General features: G+C 35.7%; 1 long non-coding RNA gene across 1 annotated transcript; it reads right to left on the bottom strand.

Annotated features, from left to right (window-relative positions):
- Window positions 1-3,591: 3,591 nt before the first annotated feature.
- LOC104229084 (uncharacterized) lies at window positions 3,592-8,514 on the bottom strand. The gene is made up of 2 exons (XR_011403972.1): window positions 8,195-8,514; window positions 3,592-4,157 (listed from the first exon to the last, which is right to left on the bottom strand). It is a non-coding gene; the product is annotated as an uncharacterized lncRNA (long non-coding RNA).
- Window positions 8,515-9,535: the final 1,021 nt, after the last annotated feature.

The raw sequence follows: 9,535 nt of genomic DNA, 5'->3' as shown, positions 1-9,535 counted from the left end.
TGCAGTTTGTGGTCTTTCCTTAGCACGTTGAAGAATTTATGGCATCTATCCGATGATCGTGAAATGAACCTCGATAGGGCGGCTATTCGTCCTATTAATTTCTACACCTGCCTTTTGCTGGTCAGTATCTCCGGTATTTCGTCGATGGCTCTGATCTGATCTGGGTTGACCTCGATACCCCTTTGTGACACTAGAAATCCAAGGAACTTTCTTGAAGTTACGCCAAAGGTGCATTTTTCGGAATTCAGCTTCATCCCGTATTGCCTCAATATCTCGAAGGGTTCCTTCAGATGGCCAATGTGATCCTCTTTCTTTTTTGACTTTACTAGCATGTCGTCGATGTAAACCTCCATGGTCTTACCGAGTTGTTCTTTGAACATCTTGGTAACTAACCTTTGATACGTCGCCCCTTCGTTCTTGAGTCCGAACGATATTACCTTATAGCAGTACGTTCCTCGGTGAGTGATGAAAGTGGTCTTCTCTTGATCTTCTTCAGCCATTAGAATTTGGTTGCCGGAGTAGGCGTCCAAGAAGCTCAATTGTTCATGCCTTGTTGTTGCGTCGATGAGCTGGTCGATGTGTGTTAACGGAAAGGAATCTTTCGAGCGTACTTTGTTCAGGTCGGTGAAGTCGACACACATCGACCATTTCCCGTTCTTCTTTTTGACCATGACCACATTGGCGACCTATTGGAGGTATTTTGACTCTCTGATGGAACCATTAGCGAGCAATTTATCAACCTCTTCGCTGACCGCCTCATTGATGGTGGCATTGAACTTTCTCCTCATTTTCCATACCGGCGGGTAAAGAGTATCGACATTCAGCCTGTGTGTGGTGATATCCCTTGGGATTCCTGGTATATCTGAGTGGGAAAAGGCAAACAAATCGGCGTTGTTAGTTAAATACTCACAATATTTACCTGGTTCCGAGAGGTTGTGTCCGACATAAACCTTTTTTGTGCTATCGGTGTTGTCCAGTTAGACGGGATCAAGATCTTCTACGGTTGCCTTGCAAGCTTCTACGACATCCGGGTCTTTGATGGCCTCCACTTGTATATTGGGTTTGGTTCCCGACATGGCTGATTGCTATGCCTTCACACTTGACCCTTTTAGTTATTTGGTGTGTGTGCAATCTTGGGTGATCCGGTAGCATTCTTGGGCGGTACGTGGCTCATCTCGGATGCTGAATATACCCTATGGGTTGGAAAAATTGTTTACTTGATAGAAACTTGACGGGACAGCTCGCATGGCGTGTATCCAGGGATGTCCTATGATGGAATTGTAGGTTGTTTGCTAGTTCATGACGTAGAATGTCGTCCCCAGGGTGACTCCTCCTGCTAGGATGGGTAACACTATCTCTCCATAGGTTCATTCCACTACATTATTAAAACATGTTAGTGTTATGCAACACGGTATTATTTTATCCTCGAGCCTCATCTGCATGAGAACTCGTGGGTGAATAATACACGCGCCGCTTCCGTCATCCACCATTATTCTTTTTACGTCGGTATCCGCTATGCGTAAAGTTATAACCAAAGCATCATAGTGAGGGAAAGACAAACCGTTGGAATCTGACTTATCGAAAATGATACTATCTTCGAGGCCGTCATACCGTTCGTGGGCGACATCCGTTTGAGTTTGTGTGTGGTGGTGAATTTCACATGGTTGATTATCGTATCGTCACCGCCACCAATGATCATCTGTATAGTACGGGCAGGTGATGGAGGTTTTGGAGGTCCCTGAGGTTGATCGCATCCGCAAGCGAAGTTGGCCCGTCCTCGATCGCTCAGCAGTTCTTTCAGGTATCCCTGGTTTAACATTCTTACCACTTCTTGTCGTAGACCTATGCAGTCCTCGGTCTTGTGTCCTCTTTCCTGGTGGAATTTGCACAGAACGTTCGACCTCCTGGTGCTCGGATCCGACTTCATCTTTTGCGGCCACTGCACCTTCATGCCGAGCTTTTCCAATGCGTACACTATTTCTGAAGGAGAAACACAAAAGTATGAGCAGATAACAGTGGAGGCATATCTCTTTCGTTTCGGGGGGGTTTGATGTGTCGAGGCATGACGTCTCCATGTTGTGGAGGAGGTGGATTGGATGTTTGGATATATGGCTGGTGCCTTTCTCGATTGAAATGTGGTAGTTGATCCCTTCGACTGTCGTTGCAGTGATCTCTCCTTGTCTCGATTTGGACCAATGTTAATCGCTGGAGCGGGCCATTCAAGTCATCCTCGTCTGCCCTCACTTCGGCGCAATAGGCATTATAGATCTCTTCCCACGTGGTAGGGGGATACTTCATGAGTCTACTTAGTAGTTTTTTGGTTGCTTTTGACCCATTTCTGCTTAGCCCATTTTGAAAGACTGCTACCGTCATCACTTCTGACAGGTTTGGTAAGCTCATCCTTACCCTATTGAATCGGGCTAGGAATCCCGAAGTCCCTCGCCTGTCGTTTGCCTGACGGCGAATATATCATTGACCCTTGACTCTGCCTTTTTCGCTCCCGCGTGAGCGGTGACGAACTTATCTGCCATCTCTTTGAACGTTGATATCGATCACGCTGGTAGTTGTGAATACCATGTCAATGCTCCCCCTGTCAGAGTTTCGCCAAACTTTTTCAGCAATACAGATGACACCTATTCTTTTGATAGATCGTTACATTTTACTGCGGTAACGTAATGGATCAAGTGATCCTCCGGGTCCGTGGTGCCATCATATATTTTCAAATATGGCGTCATTTTGAAGGTCTTCGGAATAGAATGGGGAGCTGCCCCTTCACTATATGGTTGTTCGATGAATCGGCCCACATCACGTTTTGGTAACAACTTCGGAGCGCCTAGTATTTTATCAACCCTTTCCTGATGTTCCTTCATCTGGTCGCGGAGTGTTTTGTTCTCATTTTCCATCTCTTCCATTTTCTTTAAGATGGTTGTAAGTGCATCGTTGCCTGCATCGGCAGCAGTATAGGTGTTACCTGTTCGTGTAGTGTCTGACTCATCGGCAACGGTTGCGGGTAATGTGTCTTCGATATCTCTCTGAACGGGTTTCTCGAGCATGTTGCTCAAGGTGTTTGTCAACCATTCTTCTAATAGTCTTTTCACGGCCAGTGGTTCTTCTCCTACTACGGATGTTGAGGTTTCCCTCTCGTGCAAGACCGTTAAACCCTCGTACGGGAGGGGGGTAAGATCTCTCCCTCAGGTGTAGCGCTCGGCGTTGCATTTTCATTGTCTTCTCCACTGGCTTCGTTGAGGGAATTCAGGAGGTTGTTTGTGACACCTACTATTGCCTTTAGCCTTGCTTCTCTCTTTCCTGCTATTGTTGGCCTTTGTGAAGATAAAGAGAGCTGATTATTTCTTTCAAGAATCTAGATGAAACTATGATTTCAGCTATAGAAATCCCCACAGACGGCGCCAAATTGTTTGACTCAAAGATATCGAAACCTTTTTGAACAAATCAATCAAAGATGAATGGGTAAATCTTAGCTAAGTATAATAATCTGTAGAACGAAAGGCGAATAAGGAGAGGACGGATAACAAGACTGTTTTTTTTATATATATCGATGAAACTCCTACAATGAATCTTCTCACTCGTTTATCTAAGCAAATTTGCAGCGAGTATTATGAATCAATCCAGAAGTCTCCCCTGTACAAAGTTGTTGTTCACTATATATATAGGGAGTAAAACCTTTCTAAGCCGTAAAAGGCAAGTTATAAAGAATATTCAAAGGAATATTCTTAATGTCCCCTAATGGGCCTATATTATTACAGGGGTCGTACAATCTCTTTGTTTGTCTTAAGGTCGTCCTCTGCAGGACGTTAGGTTACGAGGACCTCGCCGTTCGTCGTTGATTGTTCAAATTTGGACCCATACAATAATAAGCATACTGACGATAAAAAGCAAGGAAGAAAAACAAATGCAGTTGAGGGTAGTGCCAGCATTATGATTGTGACTTCTGTTGATATTGTGATGGTTCATAGCTCCAGCTGCGTACACTGGGATCACACCTGCTGTAGCAGTATAAGGTGACTTTCTTGAACCACCGCCGCGCGATGCTCTTCCTCCTGAGCCGCCACTGTGACCACCACCGTGCCCACCAGCTGCACCACCTCCACGTTTATTGACCGTCACAACTTCGTCTACGCGGATTGACAATTTTTCTTCTGTTGAAGGCACATAATGTAATAAGTGGCAATTAATTAAAATCGTTAAGTTTAAATTACATCTACAGTCAGACTTCTATATAACATCGTATAAAAGTTAAGCTTTTTCTGTAATCAATTTCTATACTATGTTATTATATATATATATATACTAGTTTTTCGGCACGTGCGCTGCACGTGTATTCCTAGTTATGTAAAAAGAATTATAAAATAATGACTATGAGCAAATAATTATAAGTTTATTTGAATGATTAATGTCGTGGAACGTCATATCGTGACTTGTTTGTCTAGATCACGATGATCAGATATTGTTTAATAGCCAATTTGACCAAGCTTCTAAAATCAATTTATTTTTTAAAGTGTTTTTCTCAAAAGTGCTTGTAAAAAAGTAGTTTTGGTGAGAAACAGTTTGTGTTTGACTAATTAATTTAAAAAATACTTTTGAGCAACAATTAGCATTTGGGCTTTTAAAAGTGCTTTTAAGTGTACTTTTCTCAAAGTGTTTTTGGGAAGAATTTATTTTTTTTCTGTTTCTCAAAAACTTCTTCTACTCAAAAGTACTTTTTTCCCTTCTAAAAGCTTGGTCAAACACCTCAACTTTGAAAAATAGCACTTTTGGCAACAACAATAAAAAAATCTCTTTTGGCTAAAAAGAAGCTTGCCCGAACAGGCTATAAATGATGATGAACAATAAAATTAGGCAAATAAGTTTTTTTAAACTTATTTTGAACGTACGAGGTACAAACATGTAATGAAGTGTATCCCACCTAATCAATACTACCTTATAGATGATATTCCTAGTGTAAGTTCCTTTTCTTCATTTCAGATGTTGTATTATCACTACAAGGACTCTTGTTAATGAAATTGATATCCTCTCTTAAAAGTGTACGTAAAGAGGACCATGTCAAAAAAATGAGTGCTGGATACAAACCAACATTGAAGATTGTCTGTCCATGGGCTTTACTTCCTCCGTCCCATTTTAATTGTTGTTTTAACTCAAAAAATTATCCTAAAATAATTGTCATCTTAGGAATTCAAAATTAAATTTAATTATCAATTGTTTCCAACTATACCGTTAGTATTAAAGTAGTACTCCCTTTGTATTAAGAAGGATAATACTTTTCGAATTTCGAGAGTCAAACTTATTAACTTTGACCATAAATTCATATATATAATCTTTAAGTTTTATTTTTTTTAAAGGAATAGCTTACTAAGTTACCTCTATATTTAGTAAGCGATATTTTTTTCCTTCTAAATGGACATTAAAAGAGCTAAAGCTGCAATTAGACGGAAGGAGTATTTATCTTCATTGAAAAAGAGAGAAATGCATGAAAATAAAATATTATGCTTCATAGTTTCATAAATAGCAAAAGCTAGAAAATATCAAGAGTTTAGAAGAACACTATTCGAACTGAAAATTGACATTATTTTGTTCAATTTGTAAATTAGCTAGGGATCAGAATATCTTACAAGTTACAATGATATCTCCTCCCTCAACAAAATACAAATTGTAAACTCTTTAATGCTCACTGCAAATACGATATATCTCGCTTTATCAGATCTATGTGACCACGTTAAAATTCCAATTTTGTTGCTTTGAGGTACTTTCTTCCCATCAAACCAGGTGGAACAATATGTGGAATTTGGAGAATTACCAATATTTGTGACAACTCTTTTGACCTTTACAAATCCTTGATTTTGCTTAAATTTTTGTATAGAGATTGAAGGATAGTTTATGTCTGATATGAGTTGCTTGTTATTAGCAGTATTTCTTGGGTAATACAAATTATTTTCTCTTTGATATTACTCATCTAAGTTTGTTTCTCTTTGTAGCCATAATAATAGAGAAACTTATACTTCTTCCGTTTCAAAATGATTATTTTACTCAATCTTTTTGAACAGAGGAAGTAGTAATTATTCATGGTTGTTTCGAATATTAAGCCTGAATAATTGATATCTAGAGCTTTATAAATAGGGCTTAATTCCCCAGCACCTACTTCATGTGGATTTGCATGACGACTTAATGTATTTGTCAAGTGCTTTTATCAGATTATTAGATATTGCTATTGTAGAGGGAATTTTTTTTTAGTTATCACCAATATCTGAAGTAAAATAAGTAATACTAAGGTTTAAAAATTTAGGGGAAATGGACTATATTTGCAGCAATGTGATGATGATGATAATTATATTGTTAGAAAAAGTAATAGTACATGAAAACAAATAAATAATACTAACAACAATTTTTTCTATAAATAATTATTTATCAATTAAATAATCAAAAGAAAAACAAACTCAAAAGAGAAATAGAGGAGATTACCGTATCTTATAGTTAAACAAGTATAGAAACGAAAGTAACCTTACCATAATTGATAAAGCTTATTAGGCAATGTAAAGAGTTTGATTTGATATCTGTTTCCTCCCTCTCCCATTAGCTTTAAGGCCAACTGTTTCACTTTTCTATTTAAAAGGCAGCAACTGTTAAACAATAGTAGTAACTAATACTCACATAAAGAATTGCATCCCTTCAAATAAATTGGTATTTTTATTTAAATAGTTTAAATTATTTAAAGAGTATTTAAGTAATTTACTTTTTGAGTTTTGGGCTTCCCATAATTAGTTTTTCCAAATTATAAATCAATATTGAGAGTTAATACATTTTTAATTTTTTTAAGTAAAATTTGATTATGGCCGTAAACATTCAATTTCAATCACAATAGGGCAGACTCCTTCCCTAAATTGAATGGACACAACTTTTAAGAAAGGACACTTTAAATATATTAGCTTCTTTTTAATTTTATGTATTTCTTAAATAAAATATTTACGTCATTTAGAAGGGTAATTTGGTAATTCAACTTTTAACTTATGAGCTTCCCACTTTTATAATAATATATATATATATATATATATATATATATATATATATATATATATATATATATGTTCTTTATAACAGCAATTCGCTATACCGATTAAAAAAAATCCGGAACAAATAAGGTTGTTATAGAAAAGTGTGACTACATTAGAGATTTAAAACCATGAAGTCTAAAACATATTTTATCTCAAATTGAACATGTCTCGTCAATTCAAATTAGTAAAGTAGTATCAAAAATAATTACTAGTAGATTTATTTTTGTGGTTAATAGGGTAATTTCAGTTGGCATAATTAATTGATCTACAAAATTAAATGCATGTTAAGTTAAGCTAGTAGAGTATGAAAATCAGTATATATTCTAGTGGTTAATTAGTAATTTCATATTTCCTTTATTTTGTTCTATTGAGAGAGCTATCATTGAATTATATACTTTTTACACAAAGTATAGCTTATATATTCCTTTCTTCTATTTAACTTTTTTATTTTCTTTTCTTCCTTTTATATTTTTTATATTGTGTTTTCTTCCACCTTGCTCGAAAACCATGTACGTATATAGCAGAATTTTGTAATTAGTTACACATAGAACGTTGCAATATGTTGGAAAAAACCTTCACCTTGACCTTAGTAAATTAATATATAAACTATCCTAATTTCTCAACAACAACAAAAAAATTACCCATAAATATTATAGAAGGAAGCTTTAGAGCAACGGTAAAGTAGTTTTCGTGTGACCTATATAAATCGCGAGTTCGAGCCGTGATAAAGTAATCTCCAATGCTTACATTAGGGTATGATGTCTACATTATACTCCTTGGGGTGTGGCCCTTCTCCCGACTCTAGAGTAAACACGGGATACCTTCTGCACAACGCTACCTTTTTACCCGTAGAACATTATGTTTTTTCCTCAGCATGAATTTCCTAATCAATTTAGCATCAAATTTTCTTAAACTCAGTACGAAAACAGTGTGATTCTTTTAAAACATGCAAATAGAAGATAAACGACCTTTAAATTAAGTACTTCTTTAGTTCACCTTATGACTAATACGGAAACATATTAATCTAAAACTAAAAATTGAGAAAACAAACTACAGAAACAATTTAACTCGAATTAAAAGAAAAAGAAGGTAGCTTAGAAACCAACAGGCAACAGAGTAAATAAATTTACCTGAAGGAAGGAGAAAGCGAGAGGATAATTGCGCCTGAAGAAGATGGCTGTGAAGGAGGATAATAACTATTACAAATGGCAGTCTCATCGTTGTTTCCCGGTAATATTACAGCAATAATATCAGACAGAATTAATTCGGATTTTCAAAGCTCTTAATACTGAAGTAAAGAATAAATATTAGAATAGTATTCTCAGCTTTCCTTTTTTTTTGGGTATACTTCACAGTAAAGAAACTCAAATGTTTGCTTTATTATCGTGAAGTTTCCTTTTGTATGATTTTTGTTGGCATCTTCATGGTTTGAAGGGGACAAATAGCGAACTTTTTAATTTGGCTCACATGACGTGCGTCTTCTGTTTAGATAGACAAGTGAGAATTCATAGTCCACCTTGTTTAGATTGAGGCGGAGTTATTGTTATTATTATAATTATCATGTTCGGACTTGTGCGTTAGTGTCCATCAAAGCTTGGATAGATGAGAATACTCCTTCTATTTTAATTTAAATAACATATTTTACTTAAATATCGAGAATCAATTTGACTAATATCTAAAATTAAATTAGATTAATTCAACTCAGTATTTTAAAATTAAAATTTAGATTTTCAAAAACTGTACAAATATAGTACTATAAGTTTCAAATTTTCTCACATCAATATAATAAATAAGAAATTTAATATATAGGTCAAATTTTACAGTTTGACTCTTGGTAAACACAATATGTCCAAGTTGAAATGGATGAAGTAGTTTTTTTTTGTCTTTGCTGCAATTTGAACAAACCTCATCATTATTAGGCCACTCCTTTAGGTGCCTCAGTAAACGTTAGTTCATAGAAACGTTCAGGTTAGGGTAAAAATGAAAAAAAAAAACAAGGAAAATATAGAACAGTCAAGGACACTAATCTTGGAAAATATTTTATTCACACTTAGTATATTAGAATACATTAAATTGATAAACATATGGCATCATTCTTTTTAAAATATTTGTTGCTCAACTTACTTAAAAAACTTACGTAAATTTCACAAAATTTCCTTGAAGTTTCGGCTTGGAATATATATATATATTTATTTTTGTGGTTCAAATATTGCATGAAAATCGATCATTTCCTGACATGTAATGTAACATCTTAAAAACTTAATTTGTAGCTTAAAAACATACTAATTTGCCCTTTTCCTCAATTTCTCTTAAAAACTAGCTTTTTTTTCATTGGATACATACATTTACAGAAACAAAAAAAAATACATACATTTAATCGTGCATGTTACTGATCAACTTCTTCAAATTATTCCCTATACAAACCTCCTTTCTTTCATCCGCCTAAGAAATCTATTACTCCATTATTTGGG

This window comes from Nicotiana sylvestris, chromosome 11, assembly GCF_000393655.2.
Source record: "Nicotiana sylvestris chromosome 11, ASM39365v2, whole genome shotgun sequence".
Lineage (NCBI taxonomy): Eukaryota > Viridiplantae > Streptophyta > Magnoliopsida > Solanales > Solanaceae > Nicotiana > Nicotiana sylvestris.
This window is presented reverse-complemented; position numbering and strand designations above follow the sequence as displayed.